We start from the raw sequence: 22,601 nt of genomic DNA, 5'->3' as shown, positions 1-22,601 counted from the left end.
CTGTGCTTGCCAGATTCTCTGAGCAGGGCCTGCCTCTTGCTCACAAACTGACTTTGCTTCATATCAGCAAAGTTTTGACCACTACTTTAGTTCAGGTCTCAGGCCTCGTACCAGGCTTCTGATACAAGGGCTTATGTTTCAGGCTCTCTTCCTACTACAGGAGCAACCTGTTAGCAACAGCACCAGCACAGAAACGGTTGGAACTAAGGCCTGGTGTACACTAGGAAGTTAGATTGTTAACCTAACCCCCAGCATAGACAGCATTAGGTTGATGGCCGAATTCTCCCATTACCTAGCTATCGCCTCTCCGGGAGGTGGTGTACCTATGGGGGAATCCCTCCCATCGGCATAGGTAGTGTCTTCACTGATGCACTGCTGTGGCACGGCTGCAGCATTTTAAATGTAGATAAGCCCTAGAACACTGTGGGAAGGTGAGCGAGAAGAAGGATGGCTCAGTGGTTAGGATGCTACCAGATCCATGGGTTCAAATCCCTGCTCTGCCACAGGCTTCCTGTGTGACCTTAGGCAAGTCACTGAAGCAAAGATTTTCAAAAGTGACATGATTCTGGATTCTCAGCCTGAGCACCTTTAGGGGGTTGGATGAAAAGAAGCGGTGAGTTCCCAGCACTTTCTGAAAATCAGGCTTGCCTATGATGAATTTCTGCAGATGAAAAGCGAGATCCTGCAAGGGACCTGGGTCACCTGATATCCCCTATTAGAAGAATACATCACCCAAGACATGAAGAAGGCTCTCTTCTCTGCCATGCTGCAGGACAGGGAAAGAGACAGAGGCCCAGGATTTCCCAAGGGCTTGTACCCTTGGGTGAAAGTTTAAATACATATGTCTTTGAGCATTAGCTTCCTCAAAGGAAAATGAATCAGTAAATATCTCCCAGGGAAATACAGGTTCTTTCATTCTATTCCAAAAGGTCACAGTTTAAAACGAACATTATGTCAGCAGGAGTGCACAGGTTTCATTTAATTATAATAGGTGTCTACAGAATGTGTTTTTACTGCATCCGACTGCCTGTATGCAAATTTTTAAACCAGTTCTGAACCTAATGCAATGATAGTATTTCACATATACATACATACCATAGTTAATTCCTTCAATTTATAAAATCACAATGCCCCACAACGTGTATATGGTTTGGAGGTAACTAGTTTGACTCTCAAAACTGAGACAGCCCATGCTACAGCTGCCAAGTGGATGAAAGAATTCAGGCTCTGAATCTGGCAGCTTTAATCACTTTAAAAATCATCTGTTGCTCCAAAAAATCTCCATTTCCTTTCACACAAGCTCCTAAATCAATTTCAAGTGCCGTACTCTCAAAGCTGAAGTTACTAGTGTACACAGACTTTGGTATCCTGCTGGTTGCGTTGGACTAAGTGCATCTGTTTTAAACTGTAATCATCTGGAATAAGGAAAATTAAATATATCATAAGGATCTATTTTTTTACATGTTGACAGGTTTAGGGTTATGAGTGAGGAAATGAGACCTTCAATGGGAGCTTATATAGTAGACAGAGGTGAAGTAGTCCAGTTAACACTATATCTAGCTTACCTGTTTTCTTTCCAAATGAAGCTGCTAGTGCCACTCTGTAAGATAACACGAGTGTGTTTCTTGACTTGTCTTCAGTCCTGATTATGCAAGGACTTATGCTCCCCTTGCACAATCAAGTAATTCCATTGACTTCAATACGATTACTCTCAGGCAGCAGGTCAGCAGCCTTTACGGGATCTGTGTATGCGTATGTGTATTCTCTGCTACATGGGTAGGCACCATTTTTCCAAAAAGTGAAAAGGAGAAACTGCCTAATCCTGAGAGCCATAAGAGAGATGCCAGAGATGGCATGGTGCTGCACAGCAGCGGCCCACCGGGTCAGGGCTGGACAGCACCAGTGGACAATGAGGACCACGTCCCAAACAATGGGAGCTCAGTCCTGGGCAAAGCTCACTTACCCCTGAGAGATGTCTCTTTTTTACCCTTTGGCAGCACTTGTGTAGCCTGGCATGTCTTGTTCAACTCTTACACACACACACTTTTGCACTGCTATCTACACTTGCACCAAGACAACATGCCCATGCAGACATATACTCATGCTGCCTTCATTGCCTGTCCCAGTCCCACCTGTTTTTGGCCTGCCCACTCACGCCCCTTGCACCTCTTACTAGTGAAGGAGTCCAGGAACTGCTGGCTAAATCCCATGTTACAGCTACCCTGACAATAACAGTCCACAAGCCAGAAGCACATCATGTACTAGCTCAGACTGACAAAGGCTTTCATGCCCCGCCCCCGTTTCATTCCTGTCCCCCCGTAAGGAGGAAAGCTGGCTCTCCCCCTTTGACTCTTGCTTTTCAGCCACCACACCAGAAACCAGCCAGGGAGTTCTGCAAGCCCCAATGTGGGGTGCTAGAGTTTGGATCTCTGCAGCTAGACAGTTATCATTTGTGTGTGAGTCTGCACACTCCTTCTGGGTCATTGTAACTTCTGGCCATTGTTGGACTTTCAGCAGGGCTCTTAAGGGTTGCTGGCTCATCTGCTTGTTTGTTGTTATTCGAAGCTGCATCTTTCCAGGCTGTAGTATTTATTACCTCCCCAAAAGTGCCTTAAGTCTTCTTCAGGCAATCAGTTAGGATTCCAGTCTAATCACACAGTTACCCTTTTATCTCTTCAAGATCTAGCCAAGTAGCTCTGGAGTCTGTTAGCCCTCTGATGTCATATCTTGGCCCGTAGTTTGCATGTTTGATTTTTGCCAGTATTAATCCTGTAAACATTTGCAAGAAATCACAGAGAATCCTTGGGGAAGCACTTCCACCTCACCCCACCCCCCCACCCATCCCGCTCCAGCAGATTCTGCCCATGCTTCACAACTCATATGGCAAAAGCCTGCCAGAAAAGGAGAAGAGGAAAATAAGGGGCTGAAAGGAACTGGACACAGGCAAGAGCAGAGGGGTATTACCCTCTTAATGCAGCAATCTCTAAATGACAATGAAAGATGAAGCCAGTCAGGGATTTGTTCCTAGAGTGACGGACCAAAGAGACAGCTTTAATATCTATGGAGATTAAACAAACCCAAGAATAAGGGAGTGAGCTATTTTCTTTCCCAGTCAGTTGATTTTCACAGGGTTTGTTATTGGTTCATTTTATTTTTTTGAACATTCTTTTCCCTGCTGTTTCAGAAGCCTTACAAAGCACAAGACAGACAATGCCTGGCTGGGGCCCACCAGTATTGTTTGTATACAGTAATGCCTAGCGGCCCCACTGAGATCTGGGCTCCGTTGTGCTAGGGAGCTGTAAGAGGCAGTCCCTTAGACGCTACATCAATTCTTCAGCTTCAGCAGTAGCAACATATGCTTTCCAAATTCAATCCCCACAGACAACCCAGGCCAGGGAGTTGTTACAAGTGAGTGTCTGCTGGGGACGTGAATTGCTGGGCACTCCTAATGCTCCAACCCAGGTGAGGCCAATGTGTGACCCACATGAATACCAGGGTGAATCTATATCCCTGCTGTAGTGGATCACATGTGTCTCTGCAATTTACATCCTTATGAATGGACCGTGGTCTTTATCTCAAATAGGAGAGGCTCAAGTTTTTGCAACCAGAGCTGCCAGGCTCATTTCCTGCAGACAACCCCAACCAGAGTCATGGTTAAAAGGGGTGGTGGGAATACATGGGATTAAACCTCACACAGACAAGCCCACCAAGACAGGACATGTTAGCATTTGCATTTACAGATGGGAAACTGAGGCACAGATTAAAGTCTGTGGCAGAGCTGGGAATTGAATCCAGGCCCCGTCTCCCCATCTGGTACCCTTCCTGCAAGACCATCCTTTCAAGAGAGAAATAATTGAAGCAAGCCTACAGAACACGTGACTACCTCCACACCCTCCCTCCGGCCTGTGTGTCAAGCTGCATGGGATTGTCCTGCAGGGAGGGAGGGAGAGAGAAATACTCTTCGCATTGTAAAGATTTTATTATAAACAAACCCACCACAGCACATTGGAATTTGTAGTGATTAAAATTCTTTAAGGAAGGGGGGGAGAACACAACACCCTGTTGCTGGTCCCACCTTCTTGTCTAATCCCTGGTGTTGCCATCTGGCTGATTTACTGGACCCAATAATGTCGCTCCCACTAATATAATGAGAAATCGCAGGCTGCACCGTATTTCCTCATGCATTTCACATCCCTGCCAGAGAAGTTCAGGGCTGGGTCAGATTTCCCCCCCCCCCCCCCCCCGCCCCTTCAGCTGATTTCCCACCCCCTTTCTCGGAGCTGGGGTTCTGCTTCGTCCCAACTGAGTGTAATTCATAGCTCAAGAATCAAAGGAGCTGAGGATACCTTGATTGCAAGCAGGAGGAGGCAGCTCCCTTTGGGTTCTTTTCTGAGTCTCCTGGGTCATGCTAGCACTCACCACTTTGTGTGGACAGTGCTGCCAGCACATACCACTTTGCACACAGCACAACAGAACTATAAGTGTTGCACACTGAAGTCTGCACAGCCAGACTGCGTGCTCTCAGCCACTCTGCGACCCACGTTCACCTCCATTTAAAGCAGGGAATGCTAATTCAATCAAGTAGAGCTCCTGCTTAATGACTTCAAAAGGAGATACAGCAGCTTTGGACTTCACATTCTTTCTCCTGCTTCCATACATGGCCCGCTTTCACGGGGCAGGATCAGAAAGGGACATGCATTGGATAGGACATGCATTGCATTGGCTTAAATCCCTGCATTCTGCACCGCTGTCATGCTGATTTATCTAACCCTAAACTCCACTATGGGCGGCTAATGGCAGGCTACTGAAAGCTATCCACGGGAGATTTACAGGCCATGCCTTGTCATCACGTGATCGTGTCTCAGCGAGAGAAGATTTTGTCATAATATCGAGGGGGAGGGTTGAGGGAACAACAAAACCAAGCTCTGAAGTATCTTTACAGGGAGACATGCTTTTCCCAGTGGAGCTATTCCCCGGGGGAACAGAAATGATACAAAATGACAGTGACTAGGGTTAGTATTATTATTTGTATTACAGTAGCACAGTCAGGATCGGGACCACTTTGCACTAGGCACTGTACAAACATATAGTTAGAGCTGGCCCCTGCTTTAAAGAACTTACAATCTAAACAGACAAGGCAGAGAAATGGCATTGTTATCCTCTCGTTAAAGATTGGGAACTAAAGCATAGAGGGACTAAGGCCCAAATCCTCAAAGGAATTTAGGTGCCTAACTCCTACTGGAAGTTAGGAGCCTAAAAACCTTTGAGGATCTGGACCTAAGTGATTTGCCCAAAGCCACACTGGAAGTCTGAGCCAGAGGCAGGACTTCAGCTCAAATTTCCTGAGTTGCTGCCCAGTGGTTTACTTCAATACTTCAATCGGCAGCCTCCTTGCCCCACCCCCGTGCCCCGTGTTCCCTTTCCCGTCACTGCAGCTTTTTGTGTCTGATTCAAATGTCCCTTCCCCTGCAAACAAAGCCCACCTCCCGTTTGATCTTGATGGGATGTTGCAATTACCAGGGGTTCTCGCACTGCAAGCATTCAGCATCAAGCACTCAGCATCGTGACTTCCCTGAAAACGAGGCAAAGCTTTTTAAGAAAGCCCCATGTCCCAGGTAAACGGAATGACTCAAAACTTGAGACATTTCCCCTAGAATGGGAAAAATTCACGTCTGTTGAGATATGGCAAAATCTAGTGTTATTTAGTCATGAAAAGGAGAAGGGCTAGACCCACGAGCAGAACACTCTTCACACCTGGCACGCTGCATGGGCATCACTGTCTGCTGCTCTGTAGCATCCTGCAGGATCACAAGTTTAATTGATTACAATGGTTACACCGGATGTAGTGAGAGGTCAAATCAATCTTGTTACAAGGTCCCAGCCTCCCTTGTAGGTGGCCATGTTATGGGAGATTTTCACCTTTGGAATATCAGTCATTCAGAAGCCAGAAGCCAGGCTCTGGACTTGGAGGGTCAATAGTCTAATCTGGTATGGCCTGTTCCTATGAAAATCCTTCTTTAACACCATCAGGCCCATAGATTTGCACTAGAAGGTGTGTAGCTACAGGGGTGGACTGGACAGGTGTAGAGTCACGCAGCCAGTAGACTAACTACATCCACCTTCTGCAGCTCTCCCAGGCAGCCTGAAAGGGCTGAGCTGGAGCCTGACTGTCAGATCTCTATCCACCACTCCTGTTGGGTTCGTTGACTGCTACTGGAAGTTTAGGGGCGTGACTTTAAGCTTCCAGTTTTGAAAACTTTGCCCTCATCCAGGTGACACATTCACATTTAAAAACACAGCCTCAACAAAATCAGCCCAGCAAAAAAGCCAAAAGTCCCATTCTGGAGGAGATCAGGAAGCCAGATGCTAGGTCTGGCCATCGCTACAGGCCGGGAGCACTGTGTCCCACCTCTGGGCAGGAAGGAACAACTCCCATCTCTCTACTGTGACTCCTTCAGTCATCTTTGTAATGGGGGAGCCAGAGCCAGATCTCCATCACTATGACCAGAAGAGCAATAGGACTGAGGGCTAGGTTGTGTGGAGGGAGCAATTAAACTAGCAGAAACCCTCACCCACTAAAAGGGGTTTGGACAACACACAGCCGCAGGACAAAAGGGAAAAAGACCATGCGTGAGTCTCAGTTCAAACCAGCCCAGTTATAGCAGAGACACAGCTCACACAGTGGGCTGAGCTATATACATTGATGCTTAGATTTCCTATATCTAAGTGCATGTATAGTGTGGGACTGAGGTATGCAGACTCCCAATGCACATCTGCAAGCTAGGTTTGCACACATGCATCCCGACATGCCATGCTCAGCCAGGGGATTGTGTCCCTCTTGGGAAACAATAAGTCATCATCAGTTCTCATAGCTTCCCCCCCCATCCAAAAAAATCAACTATATTTCCTCCTCCCCATGCTTTAGAACAATAAACAAAGAAGCTAGAAGCTGACATAGGTTTCCTTTCCAATTCCCCCACCCCATCACAAATGTAAACATGAGCTTTGTTAGAGTACAGTTGTTCATAATGGCTGAGCTATCCCCACTGGTTTTATGTGTTTAATTCGAGAAAGAGAAGCGTTTGGCTGATTTTACAGGAATCCTATGTAACAGAGATGTAGCTGTATGTATGTGAGTATATGCAGACAGTTAATATAAAGTACGCCATCTACTGGTACATAAAACTCTCTAAGATTGTTCATTTGTAGGATCAATAAAGCTATTGTTGATGTGCCCTGCAAATGGCTTCCATGTTACACAGCTCTTAACTGTGTGACATGGATTGTCGTGTCTGTTTGAGATGGGTGAAAGGATACTGCTACCCAGGCATATTCTTGTTCGGGGGTTCTATTATTCACAAACATCAATATTCTTTCCCTTATCTGCTCCCAAGGCAGATCAAATAAGCCTGCCTAAACTATGCTGCCCACTTATAAAGGACGTTTCCAAGAGTTTCCCCATTACAAACATTAAATGTACTGGCAATCTTAATGGTTAATATTTTCCAAGTTTGTCTCTCTGTGTGATGTCTATGTGGGGCTTTTTGTTTTTTTTTCTGCTTTTTTAAATAATGGGCACGGCTCAAACAGTTTTAGGAGACAAAGGTTTGTGCATCTTACTCCAGTTTCTTGGGAGAAGGCAAAATCCCTTGCTGCTGAGTTTACTTACTAATACGTGTTAGGATAATGCTCAGAGGCTCCAGCTGAACTCAGGGCCCCACTGAGCCAAGTGCTGAACAGACACACAGTAAGATAGAGTCCCTGTTCCAAAGAGCTTACGAACAAACAGAGACAAGCCAAATCGAAAGCGGGCAAGGAAACAGGTGCAAGAGGTGAAGTGGGTTGTTCAAGATCACACAGCAGATCTGGGACAGAGACAGAGACAGAATATAGGGTGAAATCCTGGCTCCATAAAAGTTAATGGCAAAGCCACCATTGACATCAGTAGGACCAAGATTTCCCCCCAGATCTCTCAACTCTCTGCCTGCTAGACCACACCACATCACTTACCACATCACATTGAGATGCTATGGTTAAGGTGACAGTATGTCTGAAATAAAAAATAGGAACATCATTTACGGTCATGACTTACTCATCTCAAGATCAAAGTATGCTTTTATTTAAAAAAAAAATGCATGCTGGTGTCACCACTGCCAACTTCTGACTCCACAACAGCACGAGTATATTTCTCTCCCAGTAATCAGGGCCCTTACTCTCAAAAGCATTTAGGCACTGAACTGCCATTGAAATCCATGGGAGTTTGAATCATAGAATATCAGGGTTGGAAGGGACCTCAGGAGTTCATCTAGTCCAACCCCCTGCTCAAAGCAGGACCAATCCCCGACTAAATCATCACAGCGAAGGCTTTGTCAAGCCTGACCTTAAAAACTTCCAAGGAAGGAGATTCCACCACCTCCCTAGGTAACCCATTCCAGTGCTTCACTACCTTCCTAGTGAAAAAGTTTTTCCTAATATCCAAACCCCACTGCAACTTGAGACCATTCCTCCTTGTTCTGTCATCTGCTACCACTGAGAACAGTCTAGAGTCATCCTCTTTGGAACCCCCTTTCAGGTAGTTGAAAGCAGCTATCAAATCGCCCCTCATTCTTCTCTTCTGCAGACTAAATAATCCCAGTTCCCTCAGCCTCTCCTCATAAGTCATGTGCTCCAGCCCCCTAATCATTTTTGTTGCCCTCCACTGGACTCTTTCCAATTTTTCCACATCCTTCTTGTAGTGTGAGGCCCAAAACTGGACACAGTACTCCAGATGAGGCCTCACCAACGCTGAATAGAGGGGAATGATCACGTCCCTCCATCTGCTGGCAATGCTCCTACTTATACAGCCCAAAATGCCATTAGCCTTCTTGGCAACAAAGACACACTGTTGACTCATATTCAGCTTCTCGTCCACTGTAACCCCTCGGTCCTTTTCTGCAGAACTGCTGCCTAGCCTTTCGGTCCCTAGTCTGTAGCAGTGCATGGGATTCCTCCGTCCTAAGTGCAGGTCTCTGCACTTGTCCTTATTGAACCTCATCAGATTTCTTTTGTCCCAATCCTCTAATTTGTCTAGGTCCCTCTGTATCCTATCCCTACCCTCCAGCATATCTACCACTCCTCCAAGTTTAGTGTCATCTGCAATGGTGAGGGTGAGGGTGTAATCCATGCCATCCTCCAGAGCATTAATGAAGATATTAAACAAAACCGGCCTTAGGACCGACCCTTGGGGCACTCTGCTGCCAACTAGACATGGAGCCATTGATCACTACCCGTTGAGCTCGACAATCTAGCCAGCTTTCTATCCACCTTACAGTCCATTCATCCAGCCCATTCTTCTTTAACTTGCTGGCAAGAATACTGTGGCATTTAAAGTTAGGCATTTAAATACCCTGGAGGTTCTGTGCCTTACCGTATGTATGTATTTATCATGAAACACTGACAGAGTCTTAACATTCATTTTGAGCAACAGAATAGGATCTACTGTCATTCAGCTTCTCTCTGCACTCCAAACACTGGTCATTACACTGAACTGTGGCTCCTGATCAGCCCAGAGCAAATTCTACTCCCTCTAGCTATACATTTTGTACAATCGTTTCTTAGTTATAAAATAAATTCCCCAAAGTTCTGACTGATTCAATTCAAAACTGGAACATTTCCAAGGTCCCAAATGATGTTCCCAAGATACAGACATGAAGGACTACGACAGTCCCATTTGAACAGTTACATATGGTCACCTTAATCAGGGTGGCTTAGAGACTCCTAAAGGACAGGCAAACTGATTGCTATGAAGTACAATATTAGAAAAGACAATGGTCTAGAAGTGGCCCAAGCAACCAATATGAGTCACTTGTAATATTTTAAGCCAATGACTTTACACAGTCCTGAGATAGGAAATCATTGTTAAACAATTTAGACAGTATTATTATAATTACTGCTAATTATTTGTGTTACATTAGCACCCAGAGATCCCCCCATCATTGCTAGTGCTCAGTTGTGCTAGGTGCTGTAAAAACATGCACAAAGATATGGTCCTGGAGTCATGAGAAAGGCTGATAACTCCTCCAACTTTAACCAGTCACCTGCCTCCCCAGTCTGGCCTCACTGCTTCTTTGCCCTACAGGGATTTTCAGCATCCTGCAGATTATTTCCTGTAGCATGCCAACAGACCAATGGAGGATTGGGTTGTTTAGTGTCTCTGCAGAAATGACCTTCCCTTTCTCCATATTTATTTCAAATCCATTAGATCTCCCTTTGTGTGAGACAGGATAATAATTAGCCAATAGATTTGATAGCATTGAGTGATAGAGGATTGAATGTGGGTAATGAAGATTTTGACACAGGAGCAATGCAGGGAAACATTCTCAAAAGGGTGTTTGATTAGAGCTGGCTGATGGAGTGACATAGATCAGAGCAACAAGGAGAAGACAGTAAAGGAAAATACATGGCTAATCATCACATGGCCCTCTCCCCCAAATGAAAGACATCCACCCCTCTGACCTGCTCTGAATCGGAAACATTAAGCAAAGGTCCAAGACTAAGGGAGTTGGTGCCCAGTGCTATCGACTTTCCATGGCCCTAATTCTCCCATGTCTCCTTACTGAGAGCAGGGCTGTGGGCCCTGTCAGCAATGGGGTGGAGCTTCAGGCTCAAGATGTGCAGAAAAACAGAGGAGAATAGGAAATGTCACTCCCTGATTGGCTAGGATTGATATGACCTATGTGTGGGGGGGAGAGGAGGGGCGTTATAAAAGACATTTTCTGGGATAGTTATGGCATTGCACATTTCCATCAGTTTAAACTCCTTGGATATGAGCAAGGCACTGTTTCTTGGTGCAGGGGAGGGGAGGTGGGCCGTGCTTTGTTTAGATTTACTGTCTCTGTGAACCTCCAGGAACTTGGTAACAGAAAAAAAGGGTTGAAGGAGAAAAATTGGCCCAATTCGCCAGCTTTGCATGGCTCTGCCAGCCCAAAGGGGCTGCAAATCAGATGGATCCGACCAGCTGGGAATTTCCCCGGTGTAGGAGGAACGTCCAAGCTCATGCTACCTGCACTCCTGGGCTTCTAGTTTAACGGACATGGCCCGGGCTTGTCTGTACTTCCTGCTGCTTCTAGCTACGAGAATGGGCCATTGAGGCCATATGCAGACAGACATGTTCAAACAGCCCTGAGCTGTGCAAATGATCTTAATACTTGTGTACCCCATGCATATAGACTGTGGCTCTCTGTTCTCCCCTAGTGCTTAATCCACATATAGGGGTCTATGAGTCTGCGATAGTCTTTCAGCTGCAGAACATGGACACAGAGAAGGGACATGACATACCCAAGGTCACATGTCAATAAAGCACAGCTGGGACCAGAAGCCAGGTTCCTAGTTCCCCTCTGTAGCTGCAGTAGCTTCTGTTCATGGGAACAATCTGGATTTGAAGGTGAAACGAATCCAAGCCACCTCTAAACTGGAAACCTGAACTGAATCATTTAGAAAGAGGGAGAAAATGTTTATTGTATCCAAGAAATTCCGGCTCCCCATTACCTGAAAGAGAGAAAGAATCTTTAGTGAAATATACAGCTCTACTTCTGAATGTGTGCTGGCCTGGGGTGCTTAGTCTGGAAGAGCCCATAATTCTCTGACAAATGTGTTAGAGAACAAGGCTCAAGCCACCCAGTCAGGGCCTGTACTCTAAGCAGTCTTTACCACAACGTCAGAGACTGTTTATTTTCAATGTACTTCATTTTCCATGCCATTAATCTCTACAGTCTCTGGTTCCAGGCAAACGACAGCCAAGTCCCACCAGACAGGTTCCAAGTGAATCCAAGAATTTCTTGTCCGGAAGTCTTTAGCAAAGATTATGGAAGCATGTGAACTCAGAGCTGGTCCTAAGAAAATTCCAAACGGGGCAACTGCAAGTAGCTTGAACCTGGCTGAAATGTTTTCATTTGAAATTTTTTTTAGATGAAAAGTGGCTTTTCAAACAAAATTATGTATTCTTTTGCAGAAAAATTTCATTTTGGCTTAAATTCTTGCTCTCTTTTAGAGAATAAAACAAAAACCAAAAACTTTGGTGCGGAAAATTCTCAGTTTTCAGTAAAGTGTTTCATGTTACCAAACCAAAACCTGAAAATTGTAACCAAACATATTTTTTTCAGAGGAACAACAGAAAATTCCCATGGGAAATTAAGAATTATTTTAGTTTCCCCCCAAAAATAATTGGCCGTTTTTGAACAGCTCTAACATGACACCCCATTGAGCAAAAAACGCCACTACTCATGTTTGAAGTAAGTGATGTGGACTGTATTTGTATCAGTGTTGCTGTAGCCCTGTCAGTCCCAGGGTATTACAGAGAGAAGGTGGATGAGAGAGGCAAGATTTCAAGATCACACGGAGCTCTGTATAAGCGTGAAAGCTTGTCTCTTTCACCAACAGAAGTTGATCCCAATAAAAGATATTACCTCACTCACCTTGTAAATGATATTTCTCTTTTAAATAAGACTGGTGAAAGCCTCTTGAGGAGGACAGGTGAGCAGCCAGGTTTTTCTTGTGGGGGATTGGAAATACTGGTTCTTTTCTCTTTATCCTCAGTGATTTCACACTTCCTCTAATACTGTAATGCTGGCACTGTCTGAAACTTCTGAGATTTCCCCTTGGCTAGAGCTGGTTCATCTCTGCTAGCAAGGATTATGTTCTGTGCTGCAGAAATAAACTCTAGTCTCTAGCTCTCTCTTTCCAGTTAATCCCAGCTGTGTGTGTGTGAGAGAGAGAGAGTGTGTGTGTGTGTGTTTCCCCCCAATCAGTGTAAATCAGAGGAGGTTTTGTACGTGTGGTCATTTGTCATCATGAGATCATTCATTTGCTCTCAGCTAATTCTTTACAGGCATCTCCACCCCCGATTTTCTATCCCTCCCTTGGCTGCTCAGCGCATGTTGACATCTCTTCGTGCTCTGTAATTTCAGCTGGCAGGGCAAACACCTATTTAGGGAGGGCCGAACCAGCTACCTGCTGGCTGACCTGTTAGTGAACTCAGGAAACAAGCTACTCCAGACCCAAGACAAGAGTAAAGACTCCATATTTTTAGACTAGTGGGAGACTGGGAGACATGAGGTTGCGTGTTTGTGTGTTATTTTCCTCTCTCCAGAACCAAATGCCTGCAAAGTTTAACTAGAGGAGTTTTATGGCACAACACTCGGAATAAATTGCTAAACAGACTAGCAGCATCGGGACTTTGAACACGGATTCTAAGAAACAAGGGCTCTGACAGACTGGACCATGATCGATTGCATCACCGTGCCAGCTTCCTTTAAGTGAATGTGAGATGGAATTCTAATGAAATCTGCAGATACTTTACTGCTTTGGTTGTTTTGCACCCCCTCCCCCACTTCAATGCAGATCTTGGAAACAGCCTGTGATACTTAAAGACTTAAGTCCTGCCTTTCTCAACTCATAAAGGGAACCAAAATAAATTGTTTTGAAATAACAGTTCAAATCAAATTACCCATTATAGATAAGGGGGACAAAGGTCAAATATGAAAAGGCTTTAGATGAAAGAAGAATTAGCCTGCAACCCACAAGGAATAATTCAATTCAAGTCTGGTTTTCAGCACCCCTAGAATCTGGCGCAATGAAGGTCCCTAATGAAGCCAAAAGATAAACTTGGCCAAGATCATATGTTATACTGCAGATGCAGAACCATTTCACCAACCATGTGCTAAGCATCAACAAGCCCATACAATGGTAAAAGTGTATTAACAGGTTAGAATCTACTATCAATCATCAAAGATGACATAGAAGTCACCAGGCTGCAAGTTGGGGTTGTCGGTGATGACAGTGCCGGGATTCGTTGAGCTGATGCTTGTGGAATTTGGCTCGCTGGTTGGATCATTAGCTTCCCTGACTGCTATCAGGTACTGGCAGGTGGTGTGACGAGGACACTGATCCATTCATGCACACAGAGTTACCATGCCCACCTGAAGAAGACAGCAGCTAAAGTTAATATGCACAACAATCTTCTTAGCAAACTGGCAGGTTAGTCATGGGGTGCCCGTGCTCCAACTTTGTGGATGTCAGCTCTTGCCACCTCGTATTCGGTAGCGGAGTACTGCGCACCAGTTTGGAGTCGATTGTCACACACCAAACTGGTGGATACGCAGTTACATGCCACCGTGTGTATCATCTCCGGCACCCTGTGTCTGACTCCACTCCCATGGCTTCCAGTTCTGAGCAATATTGCTCCTCCTCATATCAGACGGGAGGTTGCCACTGGCAAGTTACTGGAGAAAGTACTCGCCGACCCAAGCCTGCCGCTGCACAATGACCTTTTTAAACCACCAGGTGCACATTTGCCTTCACATCACCCATTATGCTTTCATTCGCCACACCAGGGTGTTAGGGCGGAAACACTCTGGAGAGAGGGATGGATATCTGTTATAATCCCCAACCAGTCCCTCATCGCTGACCCCACAATTTGCCCTCCTGGTTTTGACCTGCCCTGTCACCAATGGTCCCCTTTGAACAGGTTCCGGACCAGGCAAGGTCTCTGTGCAGCCAACCAGTATTGCCGGGGCCTTTGTGACAGCCCTTTGTGCAACTGCCGCGCAACACAGATGGTGATGCACATGGTCGATGAATGCCTGCCATCTAGGTTCAGTAGAAGTGGCCTAGAAGAACTGCATCACGCCAATGAAGATGTCATCTCTTGGCTAGATGACTATGCACACGCTAAATAAAATATAGCAAAGAAGAAACTAAAAAATACTGATTGGGTTCCGACCAGACCTATTTAGCATTGTGATTTGGACTTGCAGGGGTGTCAATGACCTTTGCTTTTCCACAGGCCCCACCAGGTCTCCAGTTCCTGAGTCTGGCTGTGAGTTTGGAGTATAAGCAAACAAAATTCCAAGTGAAGTTGGGTAAAGACAGTCTGGTTCTGCATGGTTTCCACGTGGGAGCAAACAATCCTCTCCTCCTTCTTGCACTCGTTGGGTTCTTCAAAACTTACCCAACGCCACAGAATCTTGTCAAACCTTCTGATGAACCAGGGACAAACCTTCTGTACCACCCAAACCACAACTTCATAGAAGCTGCAGCTTTACCAAAAACTTAGTAATCAGTTTGTTATAATGCTAGTTCTCCAAATAGTCAACAGAAATCAATTTCTTAACTGAGATATCCTGGGATATCAAAGTTGGACAATAGTTAATAGATTTGAAGGCCAAACTGACCACTCTAAGCATCTAACCTGACCCCCGGCCTCAGGCAGGTCCTACAGCTTCACGCAGTGATTCCTACAGTGCTGAGAATTCTTCTTCCTTAACACTTAAGTGAATGTCATTGAGCCCAGTAACACATATGTTAAGTTTGAGTTGACTTTTCTATTATGCATGGGGGTTGGGATGAATTTCAGAAATTGTTATATATAGTGAAGAGGGGATTTTAAAAACATAAATCTATATAATTTAAGGATCAGATTTTTTGGAATTGCCCATTAAAATGAATGGGAATTGGGTGACTAACGCCCATGTGCCACTTTGAAAATCTCACCCTCAATCTGTTATTAGTGATAAAGCTTCAGCACAAATACAGCTGGCACTTGGATTGTAAAATATTCCAAGAGCCATGCCACAAAAATGTGTCCGAAGTTGGCAGGCACCAAATCCTTCCTCCTATTCTCTTGTGGCTTAAAAAAAAAACCTGTCCAAGATATTGAGGGTAAAGTTTTCCTCTCGCATCCACGTGGCAGATGCTAAGTGAGATTCTGCTCTGCTGATGCATTCAGAACTCCTGCTGTGAGAAGAATGTTCCTTTCAACATAGTTATTTTAAAAAATCCATATACTCTGTTAAAGTTCCTGGCAGGTTTCTAAGACAGCAGTGACAAATTGCAATATGGCCAACTCTTACACAGCCAGAGATCTGATTAGCACATATACTTTGAGGATTATTAGAGGTGGTCGGGAGATGTATTTTTTCCCCTGTAGAAAATAAAAAACTTTGTGTTTGTTTTCACTGAATTTTTTTCAGGTTTTCATTTTAAAAAAACTGCTACACACACACACCCCAGAACAAACTTGCTCAGTTTTCTGAAATTGCAGCCCAGCGGAGTGGGTTGTTTTTTGTTGTTTGCTTGGGATTGGAGGGGGGGTGGGGAGTGTTGGTGTTTGACAAAAACCTAAAAAAATGTTGACAAAAATGGAACATTTCTCTCAGAAGTATTCATTTTGTCAGAGAGCTAATTTTTAATCAAACTTTTTTGAGCTCGCTCTGGTTATTATTGATTTCTATTGTGATAGAATCCAAGTAAATGATCTGGAGGATGGTGTGGATTGCACCCTCAGCAAGTTTGCAGATGACACTAAACTGGGAGGAGAGGTAGATACGCTGGAGGGTAGGGATAGGATACAGAGGGACCTAGACAAATTAGAGGATTGGGCCAAAAGAAATCTGATGAGGTTCAACAAGGACAAGTGCAGAGTCCTGCACTTAGGACGGAAGAATCCCATGCACTGCTACAGACTAGGGACCAAATGGCTAGGCAGCAGTTCTGTGGAAAAGGACCGAGGGATTACAGTGGATGAGAAGCTGGATATGAGTCAACAGTGTACCCTTGTTGCCAAGAAGGCCAATGGCATTTTGGGATGTATAAGTAGGGGCATTGCGAGCAGATCGAGGGACGTGATCGTTCCCCTCTATTTGACATTGGTGAGGCCTCATCTGGAGTACTGTGTCCAGTTTTGGGCCCCACACTACAAGAAGGATGTGGAAAAATTGGAAAGAGTCCAGCGGAGGGCAACAAAGATGATTGGGGACTGGAACACATGACTTATGAGGAGAGGCTGAGGGAACTGGGGATGTTTAGTCTACGGAAGAGAAGATTGAGGGGCGATTTGATAGCTGCTTTCAACTACCTGAAAGGGGGTTCCAAAGAGGATGGCTCTAGACTGTTCTCAGTGGTAGCAGATGACAGAAAAAGGAGTAATGGTCTCAAGTTGCAGTGGGGGAGGTTTAGGTTGGATATTAGGAAAAACTTTTTCACTAGGAGGGTGGTGAAACACTGGAATGCGTTACCTAGGGAAGTGGTGGAATCTCCTTCCTTAGAAGTTTTTAAGGTCAGGCTTGACAAAGCCCTGGCTGGGATGATTTAGTTGGGGATTGGTCCTGCTTTGAGCAGGGGGTTGGACTAGCTGACCTCCTGAGTTCCCTTCCAACCCTGATATTCTATTATTCTATGATTCTAAGTAGCCATTCAGGTTCAGGCCGCCATAGCATAGCTGGTGTGCCACGCTATAGGGAGACACAGTCTTGGCTCTAAAAAATGTACAATGAACTACTTACTTCTTGGGCTTTTTCTCAAGCTGTTTTTACATAAGAAGCCAGATCCTTAGCTGGTGTAAAAAAGTGTAGCTCCATTGACTTTGACCTGATTCACTCTCACTGCTGATCTGGCCCAAGATGGAGGGAAAGGAAAATACAAAATACATATGTTAAAATAACATGAAGGTCAGATCCAAACCAGTACAGAGAAGGATGTTGTGGTTTTGAGTCCCTGGCTGCTGATGCCCCTCAGGCCTAGTCCTTATATATGTTTTATTATTTATTATGATTGCTTCAGTCAGCAGGTGGATCTTAGTGCTGCCTTAGACAGACGAAGATGTTAGATGCTTGCGCAACGATCCAACCCCAGTTGATGGGATAAGTGGGGAAGAAGAAGAAAAAGTTGCTTCACTACATACATACAATGTAGTGAGTTAAGGACAACATAGCTGCAAAAACCTGTAAAGAGCAGCTTCCAGCTGAGACAAGCTCAGCACAAGCGCAGAACTTACTAACAAGGGTCTCCCGTGTGGCTTGCCTGTACTTGAGCTTCTGCCTTGGGAAACAGGATGCCAATGTGTAGTGTGGCAGAGTGAGCCGACGGAACTGCCGCTGGCTATCTACCCAGGGGAAACGGAGGACCCCCAGGGACCCAAGTACACACCGAGGGGAGGGGAGGAAATGGCCCAGGGACAGAAGACTCTAGTCTGGCTGTGTTGTTGCTAGAAAGCTGGTCAGCATGTTGCGGCTGGATTCCCCGCTGACCCAGCGGTGGAACACTCCGCCACTGTTAGGGCCCTGGCCTGGGACCGGGTGGAGTCAGGCGGGCCAAGGTCCCTCTACCTTCTGCCACCGCACCCGTGAGGTGGCAGCCTCCCCACCTTAGGCCACAAGGCCCGCATTTGCTTGCCGTCTACCTGAGTCACGATGTCAGGCAATAGACTGGCTACTGCTCTGCCCCGCCTTAGAGACCCAAGGTAACAAATTGCTCGTTTGCTCTGTCTCTGCCTGAGGGTCGGAGCTCACAGATTGCTCGTTTGCTCTGCCCCTGCCTGCAGGCCAGAGCTCACTGAGTGCTCGTTGTCCTGCCCTGCCTGAGGGCTGGAAGTTTCGAGAGGGTTTGGTGCTCTGCCCAGCCAAAGGCATGAGCCATGCACCTTTATGGCTCTGCCCTGCCTGAGGGCCAGAGCTTATGATTGTTTACTACTCTGCTAATTCCCTGACAGTGGGCAAGGCCCACCAACCTAGTGAGGCAGAGTGGCCTCCCACTGACTCAGAGGGGGAGGCCCCACCACTAACCCACTGCACAATGGAACGAGTCTCAGCTGTGATAAAATGCAAGACGCACATGCAGTAGGAGTTTCGCCGCAGCATGGGGCCAAATGTTTGCTTGTCTGTCACCAGCTGTCCAACAGCAATGGCAGGCAGGAGCTGAGCTAAATCAGAACCTGGCACCCAGGACCAGATTTTTAAATGCCGTTAGGCACCTAAAGATGGACATCCAATGGGATTTTCAATGACAGTTAGGCACCCAGGAATTTTTGAAAACCCCACTTGGCACCTATCTACACAAGTAGGCTTCTGAAGGCCTTTTAAAATCTTACTCCCCTTTGTTTGCTTTAGCCGCTCTGCTTCCTGACGTGATGGGTTTGTTCCTTCAAGAGGAGACTTCCCAGAGCAGCCATTCATTATGAGTCTCATGTAGCAATGTTCCACCAGTTCTTCCCATAGTTGACAATAAACAGCCCCTGCTCCTCTAGAGTCGGTTCAGCCATTGAAGTGGGACCTAGGGTAGCTCCGAAGCAGGAGGAGTAATATCGCAGTGTGACATTTCTTCCTGTGCCCTGTCGTCCCCCAAGCCCATTTCATCTCCATCGCCATCTGTTTTCCTTTCGCAGATAAAATCTATTTTGAGCTGAAAGTATGTGCTCTGCACCGCCCACAATCCACTCCTCCAGGAGTGGGAAGAGACTTGTGACTGTGGGTGGCTGCAGCTGCAGTTTCTTTTGCTCGGCTTAGTCTGCATCTGTGCAGGGGTGGCTGATAGAAGTGCTTAGGAAAGGGGGGGGGTGCTCTGCTCCCCTTTACTAGACTGGCAGCAGTGACAGGGAACAGACATTGCTCCCCCCCTCAGCAATATACTCTCTTGGGTATAAATTAAAGGCTCCATCTTGCTGTGCAGTGTGTTTTGCCTGAGCTTAGCACACAAATCAAGGGACTGTGCTGTGTTATTATTTGGCATTAGTCAGCCAGCAGAGCTCTCACCAGGGGGTCCCTGCTAAAACCTACCAAACTTGGCACCACACCCTGCTTCCTTCTCCCTCGCAAACGGTCAGTTGTAACAGCTCCATTCCGGATACGGATAGCGGCACCGGACTGGCTGTGAAGCATTACACTCTGCACCCCTCCGCAAGCCACGCTTCTCTGGCAGGAGCATCCCAAACAGAGGGTGGAACAGTGTACTCAGCTGTGTGTCAGTCTGGGCTCCTGAAGGGCTAACGTAAAGCTCAAATCCATTAGGAACCTGGAGGAACTCAAGTTTGAATGACAGCAGGGCTGCAGCCTTGTGGAACTCTTGTTAGCAGAGGCACTTCAAACACAAAAGCCCTGGAGGCTATTTTGGGAGGAGAGCTATGGGAGACTGGTGTTATGCCAGCTTCTTCCCCAACCCACACTTCCTGGAAGATCCTCCAGGGTCACCCCTCCCCCAGACCTTCATGGCATCAAGTAGGTACAGCTGGATGCAGTTTCCTCTGGACCCCTGTTGTTACTGCTCCTGAAAAGAGCAGATGGGACCACTACAGCACATGAAGCACTTACCCCCAACCAGCCTGGAAGGGAAGTATTGTGTTTACAACGTACACACAGAGAAATTGGATACACACAAAAAACACTCTTGCTGGAAGGTGGCACCGTACTTGTGTTGTACACAGTGCTTATTTTGTGCCAGGGCTGAGCCCTGGCACCTCTGGGCTTGGCAGCTCAGAGCCCCAGCACCTCTGGGCTTGCTGCATCATTTATGAATGTAAAAAATGTTGCTTGAGGCCCAGCACCTCTTTCACTACAAATTAAGCACTTGTCGTACTGGAAGTCCCCCAGGATGTGCAGAGATGCCAGACTTCCAGTCCACTGTAGATCCACTGCCTTTGGTTTGCACTTAGACGCACTTAGAGCCCCGGGCCGGGCAGTCAGAGGCTGCAGCTACATGGGAGCAGTAGGAAGTTTTGTTGCCTCGTTTGTGTAGCTAGTTCCTGTTCATAATAAAGGGTTTATCTTGACACTGGATTCGCTCATCAGCGAGACTCTAGAGTGGAAGGCACTGAGCGCTGGAAGGCCCAGTGAGAAGATCACATGCAGTGCCTGCTACAGAGCCCGTGAACTGAGAGTAGCTCCCCCACCTGTGATTCTGGGGAAATGCTGAACATGCCTGGAAACGGCTCAAACAGCAATGTGAGCTGTATGTAAATAAGGCCTCCTAGAAGTCTTTGGCGGAGTCCAGGGCAAAATCTGAAACTGAGGCCCCCAGTTCCAAAATAATTGCCATGGAGATGAAAGAGTTTGGGGAGAATAAGACATGTATAGAGTACCTAGCACAATGAAGCCCTGATCTAGGAGCAGCCACAATACAAATCAAGACCACCACTTTTGCATTATACCTCAGTGTAGCGCTCTGCATTTAAAGGACAAGACAAAGGAGATGAAGTGGCTTGCTGATCTACAATATACAACAAGAACAATTCACCAAGTGGCCGATCCAAGTTTGGAAAGAAAATGCTCAACTTCTTCTCAAAGAAGATGAGGCAAAATCTCTATAAGCCATAAGGCAAGCTATGGCTTTCCACAAGTGACTTGGCCAGAGACACAATATACCACATTTGGGGCTATTACAGTTACCTCATGTTTTACAAAGAGAGGAAGAGTCCTATTCAGAAGTGTTGTGTGTCACACAGATCGATTTTCCTTATACCATGCACCAAGTCTCCACTTGCTTAAACACAGTTAAAAATACTTCCAAATAGACTCCTCCTTTCAACTAGCCCAATATGTGACGTGTGGAAATGACTACAAGTCAGGCAACACAAAGGTAAACCTGCCAGAAAAGAGAAAGACAGATATGTGTATTTTCAAGCTGTATTCAAAGGCTCCTTCTGTCGGTAAGGTAAGCATGAGCTCTGCAGAGTCTCATGGAAGAGTTTAATAACAAGACAGTGCTTTCAGCAAACACAAGGAAAGAACTTAGCACAAAATTTGACCTAGCCCTTTGAGAAATAATTAGCTGCTACTGACCCTCAAGTTCCTCCAAGTTCATAAACACACTCCTAATTATCCTGGTTATAATTTACTATACAGAAGAATAATTATGCCAGACTCTGCAGCCATTTTTCAATGTCCACTGCTTCCCTCCCCGCCCTCTGTGCCCCACATCCAGCCCTGCTCCTCTGCAATGAGTTGCCATCACAGCATGGAGCTGGCCAGGCACTTCCGCCCCACCAGCTGTGGCCCAGGCTCTCCTTCCACCCATTCCATCCCTCCCCCTGCAGTGTACTTCCCGCCAGACAAGGAGAACAGCCTTGTTTTCTCTCTCACACACACATCCCTAAACCCATATGCCTCCCCCTGCATGCTTGGTGCTCCCGCCCAGCGTTCGGCACCCAGAGCAGCTGCCACAGCTTCTGAGAGGCAGAACAGGTCAAAGAGTTCCTTCCAAGCAGGAGGTCCCATCCCCCATGCTCCATACCCCTTAAGGCTCCCCCACCACGCCAAGAGGAGCTTCCAAGGTGGAGTAGGACCTGGGTGCTGACCACACTCCCAGCCACATGACATGTGTGGTAGCATGCGCACAACTTAAAAGGGAATGTGGTCACAAAACCCCACAATCAAATTTGTCCCAACCACCCCCTATCATTTTTGGAGCCCTCTCAAACAGGGAACAAGGGGCAAAATGCCCCTTTTGCCTTACACCCCTTCTGGGCAGCCCTATATATGACAGCCACAGGGGCAAATAAACTAGATATGAGCAAAAGATTGCTCTGCTCTTAACACTGGCAGGCACAGAAGTCCTAGATAAGTAATGTGCATGTCATACAGATGCTGGAGGGGAGAGAGGAATGCTCCGCAGAAATAACAAAAACGTTTGAGGATCATTGTGTCCCCAGAAAAAATGTTACTTGCAAAAGATATATGTCGAGATGACATGAAATGAGAGCACAGAATGAAGGGGAAACAATAGAGGAGTTTGTTACACACTCAAAACTAAAGAGTCAGTCCTGTGAATATGGACTATTAAAAGCCTCTCTCATTAAA

The sequence above is a fragment of the Chelonia mydas genome, chromosome 11 (assembly GCF_015237465.2).
Source record: "Chelonia mydas isolate rCheMyd1 chromosome 11, rCheMyd1.pri.v2, whole genome shotgun sequence".
Lineage (NCBI taxonomy): Eukaryota > Metazoa > Chordata > Testudines > Cheloniidae > Chelonia > Chelonia mydas.
The sequence above is the reverse complement of the archived record's forward strand: the minus strand, read 5'-3'. Positions refer to the sequence as shown.